Below are 22,676 nucleotides of genomic sequence, written 5' to 3'. Positions count from 1 at the left end.
ATTTAATGACACTTGAGTGTTAGAGGGAACCAGTTAGAATAATCTTTAAAGTAGCATTCATAGAATCATAGTATAGAAGCTGGAAGAGACTGTAAAGTTCATCCAGTTCCAACCTCCTGCTGTGGGCAGGGACACCTTTCAAAGCCCCATCCAACCTGGCCTTGATCAGTTCTAGGGATGGAGCATCCACAACTTCTCTGGGCAATCTGTTCCTGCATCTCACCACCCTCATCTGCTTGGCAAACTCATACCCACTTTTGGTTTGGTGAGTCATTCAATATTTCAGTGCACCTGGACATGTCTGGAGGTCAAAATTCAGTGCAGATTTTTTTTTCCCCTAATACAAAATATTACAAAACCACTGCAGTTCCCTTAAGAAAATGTAAATTTCCTACTGAGCTTTAAAAGCAATAACATAAAATTTTAAGTTCCCTTATCTTCGCTTGGAACTAAGAAAAATTTGAAAATATTAGTTCACTTGTTGACACCACATATGCATAAGCAGAGATAATGTTCTCCCCATTATGTTGCAGGAGGTCAGGAAAAAGAACAATTAATACATTGCAATCCCAGCACAAAGTGCTAAAAAGAAGAGCTAAAGCACTGTTTAAAAAGTGGTGTCTAGTTTTCAGACAGACTACAAAAGTAACCTTTGAATATTTAAAAATATTTATGAAACAAACTACAAAAAACATATCCTTTCATCTAGCCTATTCAAATTTCTTGACTAGTCAAATGTGAGAAAAGCACACAGACCATCAAGAAAGTAGCTTTGCAGAGTATTAAAGTGTAATAAAAATGGAAAACAATGACCTCATCTGGATTACACTGCATACTATTTTGCCATTATTAATTATTTAACGCTAGAAGCTCTGTGAAATATGTACAAGAGTAAAATAAACTTTCACTTAATTTGTAATTCTTTGCAGTCCACCCAGAATCTGAGCTTTCTGTTATGAGTTATGAGTTTTATGCTGAAATCATGAAAAAATTAACAGCTTTCAAGCTGAAAGGTTTATTTGATTGTTTGGGCAAGTGGTTGCCTTTTTTCTTCATTGGTGTTTTAAATGCTCATTAGAGAAACAGGTACAAGTAAAGATAAAATAATCTTCATATAATGACTTTTGGAGTGAAGGGCAAAAAGGTATGAAATAAAAGCTTTATGTGGTAAAGTCAGATTAAACTAAAAAATGCAACATCAAATTATGAAATGGGTTCCTATGATGTTCTTCTCTAAATGTAACTGGAAAATACAATTCAGATTGCAGAAGATAAATTATTCAGCAAAGGAGAAGCTGCCACCTGGTTCCATAAAACAAGCCTTTGGCCCCTATAAAATCAAAAGTAAGAAGCTAAAGCTGCTTTTTTATATCTCACAAATTTGAAAGGAAGTGATTTAACATACTTCTGCCACTGAAAAATTCTCGTGCTAAAGGTTGCATCACACAGTGAAGGTGCGGACTTACATAAAATCAGGAAATTAAAGCACAACTAACAGGTTAAATGGCCTCCAGGAGCACTTTTCACACGTGCTTTGAAAAGTTCTCTGACTTCCTCGGTAACTGGCAGTGATCTCATGAACTGACTTTACAATTGTCACGTGTCACCTCAGACTGGGTAGATGTCAGAATGAAAGAGATTAGAATATGTAGCTGAGACTCAGCTCTATTCCTTGTTTTCCCAAGGAACCAATGGGCAAGTGACAAAAGCCAGCTCATAGAAGGTTATTAATTTTAATAACCTGCTATCAAGTTTAGGCACTACTCCTCACAAGTGTGATTAAGGCTGTATACCACCTCTAACTACAAACCAACATGTTCAGACTTTGCTTCTGGTTTCCTGTCATAACTCTTATTTGGAAGCCATGAGTTATGGTTCCTTGATGACTCTGCTTTCTTGCAATTACACTGATACATCTCTATTAGCATTGTTAAATACATGTTATTGACAAATATAACACTTATTAAATTAGCATTGGACTAAAAATGGATGCCCACACAGTAAGCAAAGGACAGAAATTTGCAGCACTGTTACGAGAAGTCCCCAGCACATAGTGGCATTTATTAATAGCTTATATCAAGCAAAAAAATGGGAAAAAAGGAATTAAAGTCTAATTTTATCTACTTGAATAAATTCCTGAATTATAACATGTACATCTTTCATGACAGATTAAAGCCCTTTAGCTGTTAAACTTATATTTCACTATATATCATTTAAACATATCTATGTATCGGGCCTTACCAATGAGCATGGTTTTGTTGTCTTTTAAATCAATTATGTTGCAGAAGAAGCTGACAGTTGAGCTCATGTCTCTCATGTGTGACATTGAAAGTGTGTACTGCAAAAGGAAAATCATTCACCTAAAGACAAACACCTTACATGGCAAGCAGTCCTGCACAAGGAGTAGGAAAGCTTCGATAAGCCAGTACAAGAAGCAGAGGTCACTGTGAATGTATATGTCCCAAGGTTTTCCTCATTTCTACATGTCAATCAGCGTCAGATCTTTGTGCTAACAAAGCACTACACGTTTAGTCTTGTTTTAGTATGGCTGCCTAAATGGTGTTCCTAATAATTGCCAAATTCTGCCAAATAATCCAGCTCACACAATGTACAGCTTAAGTGACCTTCACACTGGATTTGGACAGGAGCAGATGGTGCCAGTCTGGTGGGAGACAGGAGTGGCACAGGCAAGGCCAATCAGTCACGAAGTCTCCATGTTCACCTACCAATGATTTTTAAATGTGCTTGAACCAGAAGAGGGGCTCTGTGCCACAGGACCACAGTGTTTGTCATGTAGAGCCGGGATCTGCAAGGGCAGATTTACGTTTTCATGCAACTACGACTTTAGCTAAAATCTCTGCTGCCTTCATTCTGAAATGATGCATTGATAAGAAAAATAGTTGTTAGGGAGGAGAAGATTACAGAACAGCCCATCAGGGAGAATTCAGCACATGAAATGACAGAGGCTTGAATTGAAATACATAGTGTCTTATAGCTGGAGCAATAGAGTCTATTTTTCTTGCTTTCTCTTCTTTTCTTCTACTGTACTGAACACCATATTTCTTCTCTGCCTTTGGCACCTTCTATAAATGTAAACCATCCCCTCTGTTCCTGAAATGGTATTTTACACGACAGAAAATGAAGAAATATGAAACTAAATTTCCACAGAAAGCCATTAAAATTTCTTTGTAATACTTGGGCATTTCTGCCTTAACATCCTATTTGCATATTTCATAGACTATGTAAGGTATTTGCAGAACATGAGAGAGGGTGGTGTCATTTTATTCTCAAGGCAGTATTTGTTCTTTCTATTTATGTTCAATTTATTACTATCCTTCTAGCAATCCATGCTTTTAAAGAGGGCACCATGACTCAGAGGAGTCACTCAGGATGGGTGACCTTGGCTGCAAAACAGATGACAAGTGCTTGTTAATTCAAGGGTTAACACACTCCCCTCAATAAAATTCCGGGTGACACTGCTCAGAGCTAACAAAATTTCCATTTCTTCTTGCTGCTAGGACTGGCTTTCTGAATGAGCCAGGCTAGAAAATTGAAGCTTTAGAATGGGATGGGAAAAGGTGGTGGAATGGGATGGCAAAGCCTATAATAATCCTTTAAGCATGGGCCAATGGCCAAAATTCCCAGATATCAAGACCATTGGAGCTCAGCTTCTGTGACTCCTTTGGCCCTCACTGAAAGCTGAAATACATTTAGCATCTGTCAAAACTAGGTCCCTGTGGATATTCTCAGTTCAGTCAGAGAGAAAAGGAGGGATTTCTACCAGGCTGAGCCTGGGAAAGAGTTTGAAAGGAATGTAAATAATTCATTATCTCTCTTGTTGTTCACATTGTTTATAGACATGTTCTGCCACTGTGCGCCATTCACAGCACACCAATGGTGTGAGATGTTTTTACTTCAAGACCAATGAAATTGGTCTGCACAATTTGCTCTATAAAAAGAGCAGTGTATTTGAAATAAATCAGTTCTCTTCTCACCTTATGACTTGGAGTCTTCATTATTCCCGTCCTGCCTCAACGGGGACAGGTCCCAAGCTTTTTTCCTCCATCATCTGGGATGTCTCTAAACCAAATAAATGCCTTTAATCTTTTACTCAGTTGCTGATTTCTGGGATATCTGCCACAGATGTATCTCTACCAGCCTTTTTTTATTAGTGTTGGAAAGAGCATTTGAAGTTAGTGGCAGGGGAAAACACAAGATTAAAAAAAAATCAAAATGTTTTCTAAAGTTTCAATGTCATTCCCAGGTACTAGTTAATGTATAAATTATTATCTTCCCTCCAAACAGCAAGAGCAGCAGAATTGCTATAGTCAATTGCCTACAGATCTGGAGATCTGATATTGCTTAATTAGCACAGACTATGTGTTACCTTGAAGTAGATAAATATATCTCATGAAAATGTTAAAAATCAGCTGTGTCTCCAGTAATAAAACTATACAATTCCCAAGCCCTTCAGAAATGTTCACTAGTACCTATTCATCCAACCATATATCTTTTTGTCAGCTCGTCTGGACTGCAGCAAAGCTCTAGCTGGAGATGCTCAGTCTTAGCTTCCTCCCAAGTACTTTAAAAAACTATTTCAGAATTTCAAGACAGACATTTGATTTCTCCTTTCATGTTTTTGCAGAGCAATGCTTTGGAAAAGCTGGTGCTATTTGCATTGTACTGACAGCAAGAAAAAAGTCTTATTTTTGTGGCTTTTATTTCATCTGAGGGAGTCACTTGTCCTGATCATGGTACTACTAAGTTATCCCTGTCAGCAGGCATTTGTCTTTGAGGTTACAGTTTCTTGCAGTTACAGCTTTTTCTGACAGCAATTCTTTGCCTCTGAATACGACAAGGTAACATCACGTGATGGTTAGGAGAGAGAATTAGAATAGTCATGTGAGTCAGCAAATGCCTTTCGATCTAGTGACCAGAAAAGAACCCTTTGAAAAGATAATCCAAAGGAGAATTAACTTCAGAAACTAAAATAGCCAACAGAAAGAATTTTTTTTCAAAATGTTAGAAACCACCCGCTGGCTTCTAACCACTCAGCATTTAGCAGCAGCTACTGGATGACAGCAGACCTGTATCCCAACAGTGCTGGGCAGAAGGAAACCCTGCTGCCTGGAGGCGAGATGCAGGTCCCCTGTCTGAGCCTGCTGATTTTCTGCACGAGACCTTTCCATCTGAAGCCTGGATGCTCTTTCACAAGCAGGTGGCATCAAGTGCAATTATGCCACTTCTTTTTTTTATGCACAGGGCTGCACAGAGATAACATTAAGGGAGATGAACGAGGCCTGAACACAAGAGATATTTCAGTGTCTGTGTGACATAAGAGTAGCATTTGCTTACAACCTCAAAGGAAGGATTCAGTCTTTGAAAGCACAACATGATGTATTGTCTTTAAAATTCACTAGCTAGACACAAGCACTGGTGAATTATGAAGTATTCAACAAGACAAAAACTTATATCATGGCATTGTGTATTAGTGGTCTTGAGGCTGCGATATATTAATGTAGGCAAACTGACAATAGCTCAGGGAAAGTTCAAGCACATGCAACCTGAGATAAAGAAACAAATGGCACAGCTCAGCTTAATAACCACAGTGGGTGGCAGCCAGCCAGTACAGTTAATATGAAATCTTCAGAATAACTTCTGTCAGGCTGGAATTAGTCTTAAATACAGCCAGGTGCAGGGTAACACAAAAGATCTCTTCACACAGAAGTTTTACTCCATCAGCATTTTTATCAAGGTTATCAGTACTACAGGCAGACCAGGAGAGTTAACCTTTTATACTGAGACTGACCCCAAGAGAACAAGCTACCTTTTTCAACTTACCTCTCCTGTTTTCTTAATCCTTTATCTCGGGCTGTGATCTTGCAAGATTTCACAAGCTAAGTGAGGTTAGCTTGGGTCATTGGTTAGATGCAAAATCCAGGACACTACAGTCAGGATCCTTCCCCTGAGCTGCTATTTAAGGTGAGTCTGCAACAAAGTCCTTCAGAACTTCCAAGAGTTTGGCATGCTGGGATAAAGGGCTTTGGTGTGGATTCATTACCAGGTCAGAGCTGAACTGCTATTAGGGCATGAGGCTAAGGACATCATAGTACTGAAAAAAATTCTTGTCTACTTGAATTCATTAAAATTCTCACAACTCCATGGAATGGCATTTTTTTAATTATTACACAAAATCTGATCATATGCAGTACTATAGAAATCACTGAAGTTTCCCAATTACTTCCCAAAGTGAATGATGAATGTTATAATCCTATTCCCTGATTTATGTATGGAATTATGCATAAGGCAACAATTTACCTTAGAAGGTCCTTCAAGATAATTCTGGATTAATATTTCTAGGTAAGTATAAAATATTTTCAAAAAGTCCAGGTATATGGTCCTCACCAAAAAAAAAAAAAAGTAAGTCTTTATTCAGAAATGCTGTTGGAATTATATTTAAATTTTATAATTTTAAAGTGACATTGATGCTTCTAATTCTACCAAGACAGTAATGTAATGAAGTATAGAAGTAATATCTGGGTAGCTCAAGGGCTTGAATGAAACAATTAATGAGATTGATTGCGACTTATTTTATAGCATCAGAAGAAGTTTAAATATTTTTCCATTTCAGGTGAAGTAGAAATATTTATAATCTGTAATAAAAATAAAGTAAGTTGCAAGTACAGAAAGAAGCCCAGGGGGAAATTACTCAGAAGCATGTACTGAGAGTTTACCCAATATATTTAGTGCTTTATTTAAAAGTCTGTAATTGAAACTCATTTACTTTTTAGAGATTATTTGACTAAAAATTAGAATCAGTGCTAAAAAGCAGACATCAAGAAATTGATTCTGCATAAAGAAATAGAAATTACCTATTTGAAATACATTTTTGCCATTCTTATGGCCTTATTAACCTCACAAGTTAAGTCTCCTAGTATAAGAGAGAAAACCTGAAGCTGAAACGGTGTGAGACATTCTTTGTGAAAAAGAGAAGCTGAAATTCTGCTGGTCAAGACTTGTCCACCTTTTGGAGGTCAGAAAGTTCAAAGGATAAGAAGTTTCTTTTAAACAATAGACGATGCCACTGTTTTGGAAATTTGGATGTAGTAAACCAGTTCAAATAAATAGGAAAGATATTTCAGATTCTTCCAGGCTTTGAAAGAGCTGCTTCCTCCAAAGATTTTTGTCTTGTCTGTGTTATCTCATTGAAGAAAAAATAAAATAGCCATAAATAACTGTACATCATGAATTGGTCTGTCCTTTAAATGAGTATACTACACATGCCAAAAAATTGATTCTTGACAAAAGATACATTCAAACAAGCAATGAAAGGGTCTTCCTTTGAAACACAGTTTTAAATACATGAGAGACCCATTAGAGGAAATAGATTTATTTTTCCTTTCTGCCAATATATTGCATTTTGGGAGTTAAGGCCAAAAGGCAGAAGACACCAAAACAAAGAAAGGGCCACCATGGTTTTCCAGTCCTCTTCCTGTTTGTCTGCCCTCCATGCCAGGTACAACAGGACAGCATATGAAGCATGTAAAACCTCCAGGCTTTGGAATCACAGTTGAAGACATCTCTGCACTTGAAGCAGAACAGACAGTCTAGCATCCCCTCAGGTTTGACAGCTCTGTTGCAATTCAATCCAAGTGATGTATCTTACAGCTGACACCATGATAAAGCTGAGGAAAGGTCCTTGCATAGCTAGTGAAAGTGGCTAACAAAGACAAATGGGCCTGATGGCAGAATTCACCAAGCCTTGAGTTTCCTTAACACCTGCAATAATCCTCTATAAAGTTGAAGGGATTTTTATTATTGACTCAACAATAATGCATATTCTAATCCATGTCTCTGTGCTGTCACTGGCCTAAAACTGACATGTTTTATTTGAATCCACTGAAACTCCAGAGTTTTATATCTACCAAATCTTGTAGCACAAACAGAACATATTATTATCTATTATAACTCTGTATTTTCAGAAACAGTTATTTCTGCCCACCACCTTATAAATACACTGCCAGTTCCCAGAATAGGAATTCCTTATCTTATTACCATGGTATTGCTCTTTTAACTCTACTTAATATGCAGAGAGAAGAAGCAGTTGGTTAATATTGCTTTTTTGACACAATACTGCATCAGAGCAGGTGCAATTGCAGAAGACTTATGAATACAAAGTAGAACAGCAGTAAGTTAGTAAGGATATGTCACTTAAGACTGTCTTTTTTAATTCAACTGCATTACTGAGAATAGGAGTGGAAAATACATTTTACTAGTCTGGTTAATATTTATATCCTACTGTACAGTCCATTGGCATGAAGTGATCTCTGTATTAAATGTACCAGATGTTATGGGAGCAGTGCTGGCAGGTAAACAAATTGAGCCAGAGATCATATCATACACATACTCAGCACACAAAGCTTGGAAAGGTAGAAAATCCAATATGTTTCTATCCTAGATGAAATACTGATTATCATCTTTCCTTCATACATCTCTGAGCCTGCTTGGAGATGGGGTTCAATTATCCTGTGACAGGAAGTAAGGCTGATGTCCTATTTTCTGCTATGTTGTAGCCAGGAGAGCTGATTTAGTGAATTCAGTGCCATGTTCATATGTAGATAAGGTCTTCTCTTTCCTATAAAAAGTCCTTATTTCACAAGCTGCCATTGAAATCTTCAAAATCAGTTGTGACTAACATATTGCTTGCAGCAGAAACCCTAAAACAGCAACTCTGACTCCTTCTCTGGGGCATTAACTTGCATAACCCAGTTGGTGGGTTTAATTAAATATTAGCACTGTAACTGCTTTGCTGACAAAAAAGGTGGTAACTAATTTTGTTAATGACAGTGCTCTATTTCCTTCCCACTCTTCAGGATGGAGCTCTGAATGACAAGGCTTTACCACCGTGACCTCTCTTTCAAGAGTAGTGTCAGGAGTAGTGCAAGAGCTGTTGATTTTTTTCTGTTCATTTTTATGGGTAGTTTAGAAAGTTTCATTTTCTCTTGTTCTGTACCTGAGGATAGTTCAACCCCTGGGAATGTTACAGATTTTACATCAGGAATAATGCCAGAGATAAGTAGGGGACAAAATAAAAATTCTATAAAAATAAAAAATTCTATAGCATCCTACTACTATACATCCTGAAGTGCCTTCAGGAAAAGAAAGGTAGCACAAAAGACTCTGTTTGACCATCCACCCATTCTACAAAACAGGGACTACTTTTGTGTGCATCTTTTACACTTGAAAAATTTCCATGAGTAGTGTTGTTCTTTTGAGAAAACTTGATCAAAATCTGATAACATAAATACTGTGAATTACTTTGCCCAAGAAGTTCCAAGCTTCAGCCATAAAGAGACCAAGTTTAAGTGTGCTTCATTATTCTTCAGTCCCAACCATTTATATAGACTTTACTCTTTAAAATTTCCTGTACTTACTTTCCTCCACTTATTCCCAAAGCAAAAAAGGGAAAATAAAAAAAAAAAAAAGAAAGAAAAAGAAAAAAAAAATCAATTCATACATTCCAGCTGCAAAGACTCAGACCTTTGCCCCTATACTCTGGCACGTTCTTTCAGAGGCTTAATGAATCTGGGCTGCAAGTTCATACTGTAGTCATGTTACAGGGTAACACTTTCTTTAGAGAATGTTTGAAAGCAGAAAAGGGAGGGAGGGAGGGGTAACTCTTGAATTAGCTTTAAAAAGTATGACAAAAGCCAAAAGAGTAAAAACCTCCACTATGAACCAAAAGTCATGCATAAAATAGAGGCACTAACAACAACAACAACAACAGATACCAATACAACAATTTCTGATTTATGGCTTATTGAAGCTAAAGACACAATTTTGTGATTTCTAAAGGCACTGTTTTTAATCTCTACCATAAAAACAAGTTTAAGGAGAATGAATGCTCCTGGCTTTTATATGAACACTTCCTCTCTAAATTGCTACATTATTGGTTTTAATTCAGCTCAGCTTGGTGAAGACATGCCAGTGGAGTACCTGGACAGGCATCACTGCACCTTATTTAATGAACCTGAAATTCAGTCAACTTACTTAAGTAGTAGTGATGGATATATTGTTTTCATTCAATCCAATGCAAAATTTGACAACTTTGTCTTGATTTGGAGGTCCTCTGGAGGTAAAACAGAACAGAGATAGAGAGAAAAATAAATCTTCTTATATATGATGCTGGCGTCATTCACAGGTGTTCAACAAAAATAAAAAGAAGACCATAGTTTTGTAACTTCGAGAGACCAGACAATTTGAATTGGCAGACAACTTGCTGTTGTCAACAGGTGACAAGACCACAACATATGTACTCAGAACTAGCACAGACTAACAATCTGAAAAAAAAAAAGAAAAAATCAAGGTCACAGGTGAGCAGGGTGGCCCAGAAATCTAATCAGGCCCTTAAAAAGAGGACATCCATCTTTGTCTGCCAATTTCCAGTCTAATCTACATCTTTTATTCACATTTAAAAACTTTAGATGGGAGGCTAACAACTAAAGCAGTGACAGGCTCATAACTACGATGATATTACTGGCTATAGGACAACAACTGTGTTGACTAACCCATCCTAATACCATTAGGTCAATCAACTTCTTTGCTAAGTACACACAAATATCCTGAGTTGAAGGTAGCAATTAAGATTAGAACTTTTTTTATTCTACTTTCATCACCTTTGGCTACCCAAAATACATGCAGCGCAAACCCCAGCAATTCATGTCATCCAATTTACCCATTTCATGTAAAATTTCAGAAATTTTACTGCTGTTACATATCACAAGGCTGAAGGCTGATCTGTGATCATTAGAAAAGGATGATAAAATAATTTCTTGGGACACACTACACAAATCTGATTCATTTTATGTTAGATCAGTCACTCTTAGTGTATGAACCACAGAATCTGAGGACCTCTGTCCACTCTTACAGTAAAAGACAACCAAGAAAAGGAAAATCACTGTTACTAGGACTGAACTCTCTTTGTAAGGGCTGACACAAACACTGCTTAAAAAAAAATGCCTAAAGGTCTGCCGGTGAAAACAGACTGACAACAAATCTGTTAGAATTATATTAATATAGGCTTATACAGATATAAAATCTTGACTGGTGTCTCATCTCCACTGCTGCTAAATGCTACACAGCTGGTGACTCTTTTCAAAATTGACATCCAATTGAAATCAACTTGTTTCCAACAATAAACTTACAGAGACAGAGAAGAAAAATGAAAGCATTTTTTAAATTTCCAGTTTTCCCAGATTAATAGATCTGTTTTCACTGAGAATTTCCTTAAGTTTCCAAACCTGTTTGGAAATTATTATTATTACCTGTTAATAATTAAAAAAAAAAATCCATCCAAAACATCTTGGTTTTAGCAAGGTGTTGATGAATCCACAGCTGAACACTGGAACAATGGCTTCTACCATCCTGGTACAAGCAACTGTATTTCCATCAGGTTTGTTCAGAATTAGAGACCTGGATGGCTTTAGCATCTCCTCATTGCCTTTGGCATTACATCCAATTTCACTTCCACTCTCCACTTAGAAAGTGATCAGAATATAATTTTTTCTCAGCAAATCCAGATATCTTCTAGTCTATGGTAAAATTTAGGTTTGTAAGTGTGTGTATAATTCATGCTATATTATAAAGATCTTTTAATGCAATAAATATGATGTGTGTGTGTGCATCTTTTTCAATTTAAATATAAAAACCCTGAACAAAATCTGCAACAAGTAAAAGGAAAAGCCACAACAGGTAAAGGTGAGGCAAACTGTTTCTTTTCTCTGAAATTACTGAATTTCTCTGAATATTACTGCTTCAACTGCTAAACGTTTTTATCTTTTCCCAAGGGCATAGCACCTTCTATTTTTTCAATAAGCTTTTTTGTCTCACTTCCTAAGCCAGAAGTTTACTGTAGGTCATTCTTGTTATCATCCTTCTATGACTTCCATCACTTTCTGCATCAGGCTCACAAACCTCACCCCCAGGGCACAAGCTCCAATCTGCTAACATCCAGTCTCATTCCCACTTTCTGTGTATCTTACTTTCCTTCCACAAAATAAGCAGTTCTTCTGTACAATTTTGCCTGGTTATCTTCATAAATGTTTTTATGCCAATTAATTCCTTCTTCTTTCTGTACCACCCTCAAGGTATTTTTCATTAAAATTTCCAGCAATGTATCTGTAGTAACATTTTATCTGGAGCTGTTGCAGGAACTACCACAGGCTCTGGACACACTTTGCCACAGCTGACTAGAAGTAGTACTCTGTGGAAACATACTCTATGGCAAATGACAGGGTCTTAAAGAAACATGCTTCTAGTTTTATTATCACAGGATTCCAGTTCTGTGACAGAAATAGGAGGTGCAGCAACTCTTAACACTGGTCCTCAGGATTTATAGCAATGACACTGCACCCTGTGATCTCAGCTCATTCCCTCTCTTTGCAGCATCCTGAAAATAATGGAGCCCTCTCTGGCAGAGCAATGAAGTGTTGTGACTGTGTGCCCTCTCAAGCAGCTCAAGCAAAGGAAAATATGAACAGCAGACATAGCACGTTACTTTAAAAAAATCCCACAATGCTTTAAGTGTGTCATGGTTATCAGGGATAGATGGTGCAACAGCAGCTGTGCTGCACCATCCCTCCAGTTCAGGTTGTAAATTACTGGGGACATTCATCCAAGTAGGACCTCTGTGTGATTCTGCATATATTTATGGCGTTGTCATGGACAAGTCCATAAAAAAAACCTCCAGGTTTTAAGTATCACCCTCAGTTCTTTAGGAAAACCACTGCCAAATGGGATGTGTGCTTCTCTATGACTTGCAGGGTTATTTGCTGCAAGGAAATGTGCCACAATGACTGCCCTTTTAATTGTAAACAAATATTCCCATCCAGGCCCCAAGTAACGCTCCATCTAATCCTATATCCATTCTCCTGCAAAAGTCATTCCCTCATTGTCTTGCTCACGCAGGTGTTTGACATGTTAAGTGATTATGATGGACTCTTCATTACTGACAGTTTCTGGGGGTTAGCTGTTCATGGTTGAAGTCTGTTTCTCAGGTATTAGACCCAGCAGATGGACTGCAGATGGCAGATCTGCTGCCCAGAATTTAAAAGTGGCTGTAAAAGAAATTGTAATGTTTGCTTGCAGCATGGTGGGAGACTGTGAAACTTGAAGCATTAGAAAACAACTTAACAAAAGCTGCAGTGATGAAAAAAGTTAAAGAAGCTGTGTTTCAGTAGAAATGCAGATTGTTTTACACTGGGAGACTCACTCAGAATATCTTGTCACTGTTGTTTAAATAAGACAGTATTATATATAATTTATACTACAAAGGCAGTGTGCTTGTAATGACTACATCTCGTACTTCAGGTATGGATTCTTGCTCTTCCCATAATCAAACAAACAATGTAAAAAGACAGCCAGCTGAGAGACCTGAGCAAAGTCCTGGGAGGCAAGTAAAGAAAGATAAGAACAATGGAAAACATTGTGAACTTCTGTTTCTAAATTGCATTTTCCTAAATGAATATTGTCAAAAACAAAAAAAAAACAAAACAAAAAAAAAAAAAAAAAAAAAAAAAAAAAAAAAAAAAAAAAAAAAACAAAAAAAAAAAAAACAAAAAAAAAAAACCAAAAAACAAAACAAAAAAAAACCACAAAAAACCAAACAAACAAACAACAAACAAACAAAACTACCAAACTCCACACTGTTTCAACCATGTTGTGAAAGATCTGCATCAGGAATCCTGATCTACTTTGAGAAAAAAAGGAAAGCTTTTTGTCAGGAGTGGACTCCTGATGTTTTCTCTAAACTATTTGCTACAAAACCCCAGAATTTCCCCTCATATTTCCAGAGTGGAGAACTCTCCTCATCTACACAAATTCTTGAGGGATGTCAGCTTCAGCATGGAAAGAGATTATTTTATTAATTTTTTTATCCTTTCTTTTAGGAATGATCATTCTCTACTGCACAGCCTTGGTTTTGCCACAATTCACTTTGTGCCATGTCAAGATTTATCATGTCAGGACTCCTTCTAAAAGAGGAGGAGGAAATTAGGCCCATAAGAGTTTCAAACAAAATTCACTCCAACAGTGAAATCATGACTTCACATGTGACTATCGAACCCCCTTCTGCACAAAAGCAGCCCTCCTTTCCCATCCCTGCTTTCCCATCCCTTGATACATGTTTTATGTAATATTTCCATTTCCAACCTCCTTCTAATCAGTAATTACCATCCACCTGGTACTTGTCTTTAATATAGATTTCCACATATTATAAAAAAAATCCTATAAACAATAAAAATCCTGGACATGATGAAAACAATTAGGCCACCCATACCAGGTCCATGTGCTTTGGACGCAAATCCACAAATAGCTCATTTTTGTAGCCATGCACATTTGAGGTACTCAGGTGGTACACAAATGTTACTCCTCAATACTAGAATTGCTGACAATATGTCACACTGCCACATAAAAAGAAACTTCCCCCCCTCACCATGTGGGAGAGCAGTTGTGCTCTACCACCTTCATTATGTCACTGAATCTTCCCATTCCTGCTGTCCTTTTCTGTCACACAGTCATCAGAAACAGACCCTTAGACAAAGCAATATTTATATCACCCTGATCTCTTCTCTACAGATGTCAAGCACGTCTTCCACTTTAGAAATGAAGAAGGAAATAGATACAAAATCTGTTTTATGAGACTCAAAAATAAATTCTGCCCCGTCCCCTATACTGAACTCTGGAAACACTTGCAGAAGAAACACGGCACTATGAAAAACCCTGTCTAGCATCACACTTCCAAGATCATAGATTTTCAAATGGCAGCCCACTAATGAATCAAGAGATATAGCTGTCAGCCTCACACATCACTTTTGAACATTCTGATAAGAGTGCATGAGGCCTTTCGTAAAAGCACAGTTGTTTGCATTTACATCTCCTTGGAAAATTCCATTCAGAAACAGCATCTGGCATCTAACCAGGTCTTGTCTTTCATCCAGTTTTCCTGTTGGACCAGGCAAGGCACAGGGAGATTTAACTAGCTGCCTGTGGTCACTGCTCCACTGGGCTAGAAGCCAGAATCCCTGCTCACCTCTGACTTCCTCAGGACTCTGCAAACCTTGACATGCTAAAGCACTTACTCATCTGGCTCACAGGCTGGATACAACTTTTCTTTCTCTCTTTCTTCATTCTCAGTCTGTGACAAAGATGAGTCTTTGTTTTAACCAGGTTCTTTTAATAAAGAGAACAATGGCCTTTCCAAAGCCGTATGTTGAAAGCTTGGGAAAACCCACATCAAAGCCAGTTAGGGGCCAGATGTTCCTGATATGGATTGCCAGAAAACCAACCAGAGGTAAGAGGGCTGAAGTTTCCTAGAACCATGAGCCTGAATGTTAAATACATAGCTTCAGGCTCCCCATGACCTGGCAAAATAAAAATGTGACGGTGAGATCTCTAGTGCCATTAATGCACTCTGTCCAAGGCATACTTACTGTGTGCCCAACAGCTAGGTCCATACATGTGCAACACATATCTACAAGTATTTTATGAAAGTTCTCATATAATGGATGCAGCAATTTTACCCTCCAATATAGCCTCTGTTCATTAAATCACTAAGCACTAACCTTATAAAGGAACACATTACATAAATGCACATACAGTCTTCAACTTTAAACAGGTTGTTATGCTTTAGTGGGAGCTAAGGGGATGATAACTAGGAAATTTTGAGTCTTAAAAATCAGTAGAAAGGACTTGTTGCTTGGAGATTCATATTTCATTTATTTTCAGTTTTCCTATCTATAACACAGGGTGGTTTTTTGCATAAACACATGTGAGACCTTCAGTAAACTTTAAAATCTCTATGTACCATTATACCATAGTAAGCTCAAATACAAAGTGTCAAACAGAATGAAACAAAATCTGATTTTCTGTGACACCTTTCATACTCCAAGTATCCTCAGGCACTTTAAAATAAATTACTTGGAAACTGGTAGCACAGTCATGCAGCAGTTGCTGGTTCAAACTCAGGCCTAGATGCTGGAGCTTGTTTTGGTAAAAGGAAGAAAGTAACAGCCAAATTCAGAAGTTTCCTCCTCATTCTTTTCATAGTGTCCATTAGCTATTTAGATCTCACTCGGTGTAAGCAAAAGAGTTCAGCCTGGTATTTTATGTTGCCAGTTACTCATTGCTGGTTTGAAAACTCCTTTAAAGCATGTGCCTGAAATGTTCATGGGCATTTATGCACATGCAAATGTTTAAAAAGCAAATCAGTGCAAACATTTGCAGGCCTCAATTTCCACTAAAGGACCAGACAATTTTCTGTCCTTGTCAACAGCATAATCCTGACAGGGAAAAAGATTACAAGACTCTGTCTATCCCCATTAAAACTTTTTACTCTCTGCATGTGCAGTTACTGGAAATCCCATTTCAATTCAAAAATCACCAAACTTTGGGTGATTTTTTAGATTGGTGGCTCTTAGATTTCTTCTGCCTTCTGTGTTAGCCTAGACTAAGAAATACTTACATCAACAATTTTGCCTTCAGGAATTATTTACAAAGCCCAATAAAATCCACAGGCATTACCAGTTCTGGATTCTGGCTATTTTGCTAAATAGTTTTCGATATCTGCTGAAAACCTAGTGCTTTTATTTGTAGGCCAGAGTTCTCAGTTTGTATAAATACCTATTTCCAAACAACTGTTACAGAAAAGAGAGCAGAAGCAGCAAAAAACTAAACCCAGATGAATTTCAGAAAGTGACAAGTTTTCCCAGTAATAATTCCCAGAAGATGAAGGGCAAGAGAAAAACACAGTAGCTTCCTCTTCACCTTCCTCCAGAACATCAAATTCCATCTACGTCAAGGTTCATAAGGCTTGTCTATTTTTTCTCGTTTTTTAGAATTAATATCCTTTATTAGACTAAGTAACACTGATTTTAAAAATAAAAAAAAAAAAAAAAAAAAAAAAAAAGGGGATTTTAAAATCCTTCTGGGACCAAAACACCAGGACAACTGTCAAAGCATATACTGGACTTCTATTTAAGTCAGCAGCAGACATATGGTGGTAAGCAAAAATGGTGGAGGTCACACTGCAGAAAAAGTAATAAGGGAAATAAGAAACTTTTTTAACCAGTCTAACTTCACTGACTTTGAACCAAAAAGGTCTAAGGTATCATCAAAGTAAATGAGAGTTGTACAAATCAACAGGTACAGGTTACCAGGGTGACCACCAAAACAGAGCTGAAATGCAAAGAGTACATTTATGTCATTACCTCACTAGCAATGCCAGGTGGCAGAGCCACACGGGGACACAGGCTCTGTTAGGCTCAGCTCACCCTAGCGGACAGTAGGGGCCAGGGTCCGATGCCTTTTCCAATACATCAAAGGGCTTCACACACGTAGTTCATCTCAAGGCTGTGCTTCTATGACCTCAAGCATGTCTGTGAGAGTGTGTTATCCCTACACAGGAATTCTACTTCTCAAAACAGGCAGAGGATGAACAACACTAGGCACAATAAATGGAGTTTTCCCACACCAACATTTTTAGCATTCTAAACTGCAAGGTCACTTTGACCAAAAACTATTCTCTTCTTGCCAAATCTACTTTTACCTCTTTCCTCCCAACAGTAAAGAATAGGCAGGGAGACAGTCAGATGACATGAGCAATATCCGAGGACCAGAGAAGTAGGCTGATTTTATCTTTCATCTTACCCCAGTGATAAAGATCACTGAGCTGTCTGGGGAGTTGTAGAAGATAGGAAAGCTTTTTCAGCAGGACCACCAACATAGCAGAGGGGCAAGCACAGCACCTGACCTCACCACATGCTAGGAAGATGTTACTCATTTGTTTACAAGTCATGTTCTGCTGCAATTCAGATGAGAAATAGGAGTAACCAAGAGAGCAGTCAAATGAGGGCCAGTAGGACTCAAGCAGAAAAACCATGTGTTAAGGAGCTGGAAGAATGAGGGATGTACTGTCTGCCCCCTCTTTGCCACACATCTGCCTTTTTCTTCTGCTGGGGGCTGCTGTAGCCAGCACTATGATGACTCCTCTGCAACCTTCTGCAAAGCAGCACTTTGAAGAATTCAGAATGATCAATGGGGGAAAAAAAACCCAAACCTTTACTTCCAGTCTTTATTTTTATCCACGCTTGTGCCCTTCACCCAAACACTGTGTGAATAACAAAAGCTGAAGTCAAGCTAAATGGCAGGTTGCTATCTGTCTGAAATGTGGCAGAACTGTTCGTCACCTTGCCAAAAGGATAAGAAAACATCTTTGAATAATTCATTGAAGGGTTTGACCAACTGAACAGTGTCCCTGCACTCTCTTGTCCCCTGACCACATCTGAATAAGGGAAAAGAGTTCTCTGTGAGATTTCTTCTTACACTCTGTCAGCAGCATGCCCTGCCTGCAAGTTGAATTAACTTTACTGTAGTAATATTGTTCTGCTGAGACAAGAACAATGATCAGCACAACAGCACTGTTAAAAATGTTATAGGCTTCATAAAAACAATCACATCAGCTATAAAACAGTAGGTGATCATGACTGCTGCACCGCTCTCATCATAACTTAGCTTGACTTGCCTGCATGGAGAAACAAATTATAGATGATTCCTCTTCCTTTCATCCATTACTGCACAAAGTGATACAATGTCCCCATTCCCTGCTAGACCTCCATCACAATAAAGATAGAACAATGATTTTTAAAATACAGAAGATGAGACTTGGAGTTGAAAACTGTCTGGATAGTGTCACAAGGTCTGCTAAGAAGCAGATCTAAGCAAATTGTTAAGGCTCATGAGAACCAACACCAGCATTCTGTATAGCTCAGATGTAAGTGGGGAATGGATTAAGTAGCTCCACTTAAAACTCATCATCTGCATTTCCTTTCCAGGTAAGGACCCTCTGCAAAATTACTGATAGGTCATGATCAGGTCCTAAGCATATGTAGTCTAAAAGGCTTATAGTAATCTATAAACATAATCTTAATTCTCTCTCATGCCATGTACCCATTTGCACTGCACAAGGCAAACAATACTGATAAGATCCATTATTCAAGTAAGACTTTACTTGACTTAGGTCAGAAATTTGAATGATAATGTTGCTCAGACAACAGAGATAATTTTCAGTTCAGAGTGATGCAGGACTCTTCAGCAAGGTCTGTTTTAGTAGTGAGGATTTGCCTGCCACTGTGAGGGCTGTGCAAATTACCAATTTTCCAGAAGACTGTCCGACTGCAAAAGAGACACAACCAAGCAACACACTTTGGTGTATATCATCAGATTTGGTTTGATCATGTTTTTGTTTTCTTTTTTAAATTTGAAGTCCAGAAAAAAAAAAAAATCAGTATATTAACTGATGGAACAGTCCAAGAGGTCCGAAACTGAATGTTCTCATTTGGACAAACTATGTAAAAGGTAAAGGAAGTAAACAGCAATATTTAAAACAGAAGAGCAAGAAAATGCTTTTTTATTTTTTCCACCCACAGTGAAGAAGGATTTGGTTCATTTTTTATCTCCTGTCTGAGGAGACTTGAGTAAAAGTTCCTCTGAAGCAAATGTGAGTTAGTACAGGGTAGGAAAGAGGAAGCAAGGAAGGGCAATAATCTTTGGTCCTTCTTGGTTCTACTTCATGTGTGTCATTTAATACTGATTGGAGCAGAAGCGACTATTCAGTGTCCCCAGTCTCACTCACCCTGAGCTTTGTCTCCTCTTTAATGAATGGGCTTTTCCCTTTAAACTACTAAGAATATTCATGCAGTTCTTCCATTTTCTTCACTTGACTTTGTGACTTTTGAGTTGCTTAAAACCCTAAATATTGAAGTTTTATCAATCTCACAACTTGAGAAGCATATCAAATTCAGAAGAAAACTAAGATATGACATATAAGAAAAGATAAAAATAACCAGAAATGGAAAATTTATATGATTATCTGTGGCAGTGAGAAAAACACAACCTAGGGACAAGACAGCATTCAGAAGAGCTATATGCCTTACAGAAAGACTAGTGTCTTTATGCTCCTTAAATTCTCAATGTACAAATTAAAGCACTATTACTATAGTAAAAGATAACCATAAAAGCATCAGATGGAGGGAAATGACAAATAGCAAGTTTTAAAGCTTTCTATATTCCATAGGCAATAATTCAGGTATACGAAGACTCACATTTCCTGAATAGAGGGACCTTGAAACCAAAACCTTATCTTGTTGGGAAATACCGAGTCATGATTTTGAATGACAGCAAGCTGCAGTGTCTATCTCCAATGGTTCACAAGACAGCAAATCTCAGACCTGTCACTGATCCAGATGCAAGTATCTTCAGTTCTGGGCCCTTGAGAGGGAAAACTGGACTTGCAGACATCCCTGTGAATGATGCTATGGAACAAACCACGTAAAACTGAAATTCTACACTGAGACAAGCACAAGAAACATTTTTTGTGGTCTGGTGTTTTAACCATGATTTATTACAATGATGTCTACTTGAGAGAGATTTATGTCCGATGGAGATCAATTAGTAAAGAGGTTTATAAGTTTAATTGGATGGCATAGATATCATAAAGACATATATGAGTGGCTATTATGCCATATACTGTTATAACAATGATTTTTCAATCATTATCTCTGCACTTAGAAATATTAAAATATAAAACATACTGTTAAGTAATTACAAGATTTTAGGAAAAAGGACTCAGCTAAACATGACTGTTTATCATCCACTACTGCATACAGCCTGAAGGTTTACATCCTCAGTGTAAAATGTTACAATGCTATTTGAAAGATCACCCCACTTTCAAAACTGAGGTTGCAGAGCCTTCTCCAGAGGAAATGTTCTAACATGAATTGCTGTATTCTTTTACAGAATTAGTCCTTTTTATTAGTGATTTCACAGTTTGCTGCCCCTGCATTGATTCTTCCTAAACTCATCCTGATTGTCTGAATGTAAAAACCTTCTACACTGTGCCACAGCCTTTCTGTCAGTGGTAGACAATATACAGGCAGGCTTTGCAAAAGACACAATAGCAGAGGGCAAACTGAGGGGTAGGAGAGCAGATTGAAGCAATGAAAAGTGTTCAAAAGCTGCAGGGTGTGCTTTCAGCCAGCTCAGCACACCCCAGGCCTCTGGAGCACAGATTACCGCTACGTGACTGTGAACTTCAAAACCAACATAACTAAAAAGCACAACTTAGCTTGCAATATGCCCTTACCAGAGTGAAGGCAAGTGTGGGCTGCCTGGGCAAGTGGAGGGCAAGCTCAGCACTGGTGAGGACACCCCTGGAATAGTGTTCAGTTCTGAGCTTCCCTCTACAAGAGAGACATGACATATTGGATAGAATCCATCAAAGGGCCACAATGGTATGAAGGGACTGTGGCAACTCTCCTATATGGAAAGGCGGAGAAAGATGGGGCTTTCAGCCTGGAGAAGAGAAAGCTCAGGAGGATCGAAGTGTATAAGTACCTGAAAGGAGAGTGCAAAGAGTACACCTTTTACACCTAAAGGGTATAAAGATGGACCTGGTTCTTCTCAGTAGTAACCAGTGACAAGACAAAAAGCAACAATCACAAACTGAAAGTCTGTGTTTCAGCACAAACTGAAATGCTGAAACATAATCTGAACATCAGGAAACACTTCTTCTCTGTGAGGATGACTGAGCAGCAGCACAAGTTTCCCAGGGAAGTTTTTAAGTCTTTGCATTTGGAGATATTCAATACATAAAAGGGTACAGCTCAAGGACACCCATTAGTGACTGTGGAAGCTTTTCTTTCTAAGCCCAGTTTAGCAGTAAACCAGTAGCAGATGCCATGAGTTAGTGTCAAATACAAGTTACAGTCCTGTCACAGTGAAATTCATCTGATTTCATTTTAAACTTTCATCACTGAAAAGGCCAAGCAGTGAAGTACCGACCTACCCACACATCCTGGCTACTTTCTCCACCACCCCACAGAACAGTTGTGACACACACATACCCAACCCTCTGCTGCAAACATGCTCATGGTGGGTCTGGAAGTGGGCTGGGTATAACTGTACTTGGCACTGCTACAGCTTGCTCAAGACCTCTGCAAACTACAGACAAGGACTTAAAGCTGGGTGACAGATCTCCCGCATCCTGCTGTTACAGAGAAAGATGACTGAAGTTCCTGAGATTAAGAAAGTAAGCACTTTTTTACTTGACCTAAAATCTGTGCAGATTTAATCTAAAAATTCTTCTGATTAAGAATTTCCTTCTCCTCTTTTCCCCCCATCTGTCTGTTTATTGCTGATCCTCCTTCCAGCTGAGAACAGTAACTGGCACAGCACCACCCACAGAGACTCTCTAATGATCCCAGGGAAAGTTAATCACACTGTACCATCACATAAATCACAGCAGTTGGTCTGTGACTTACTCAGCCCTATTGAGGGCCAGTTCTTGAGCTCCCAAAACAACCTTTCTTCTTTCTTTTTCTTTTTTTTTTTTTTTTTTTTTGGCAATAGGACTATTTTCATTCTTTCATTTCACCTATTGAGTCAGTCTGAAGCATCATAATGGCCCATAAAACTACCATCTGGGATATAAAATGTCAGGTTGGTGCACAGGAACAAGATCTGCTGCCTTTTCTAGCTTCCCCTGCTATGATGTGCTTCGCTTAGCCCAGGGCACTTCAGAGGGAGATTGCATATGTAGACAGACAGCACCCTAGAGGGTTAAA

At 38.2% G+C, this 22,676-nt stretch overlaps 1 long non-coding RNA gene across 3 annotated transcripts in view; it reads right to left on the bottom strand.

Annotated features, from left to right (window-relative positions):
* The window catches only part of LOC128791699 (uncharacterized), a 144,875-nt gene that overhangs the window by 112,620 nt on the left and 9,579 nt on the right, over nucleotides 1-22,676 (bottom strand). For 2 of the 3 annotated variants that reach the window (XR_008432119.1, XR_008432117.1), the window contains exon 4: nucleotides 10,051-10,129. The exons of the other annotated variant lie outside the window; for it this stretch is intronic. This is a non-coding gene — a long non-coding RNA (uncharacterized LOC128791699). The remainder of the gene's footprint in view (nucleotides 1-10,050; nucleotides 10,130-22,676) is intronic. 3 annotated transcript variants of the gene reach the window in all.

This window comes from Vidua chalybeata, chromosome 1 (genome assembly GCF_026979565.1).
Source record: "Vidua chalybeata isolate OUT-0048 chromosome 1, bVidCha1 merged haplotype, whole genome shotgun sequence".
NCBI lineage: Eukaryota > Metazoa > Chordata > Aves > Passeriformes > Viduidae > Vidua > Vidua chalybeata.
The sequence above is the reverse complement of the archived record's forward strand: the minus strand, read 5'-3'. Positions and strand labels throughout refer to the sequence as shown.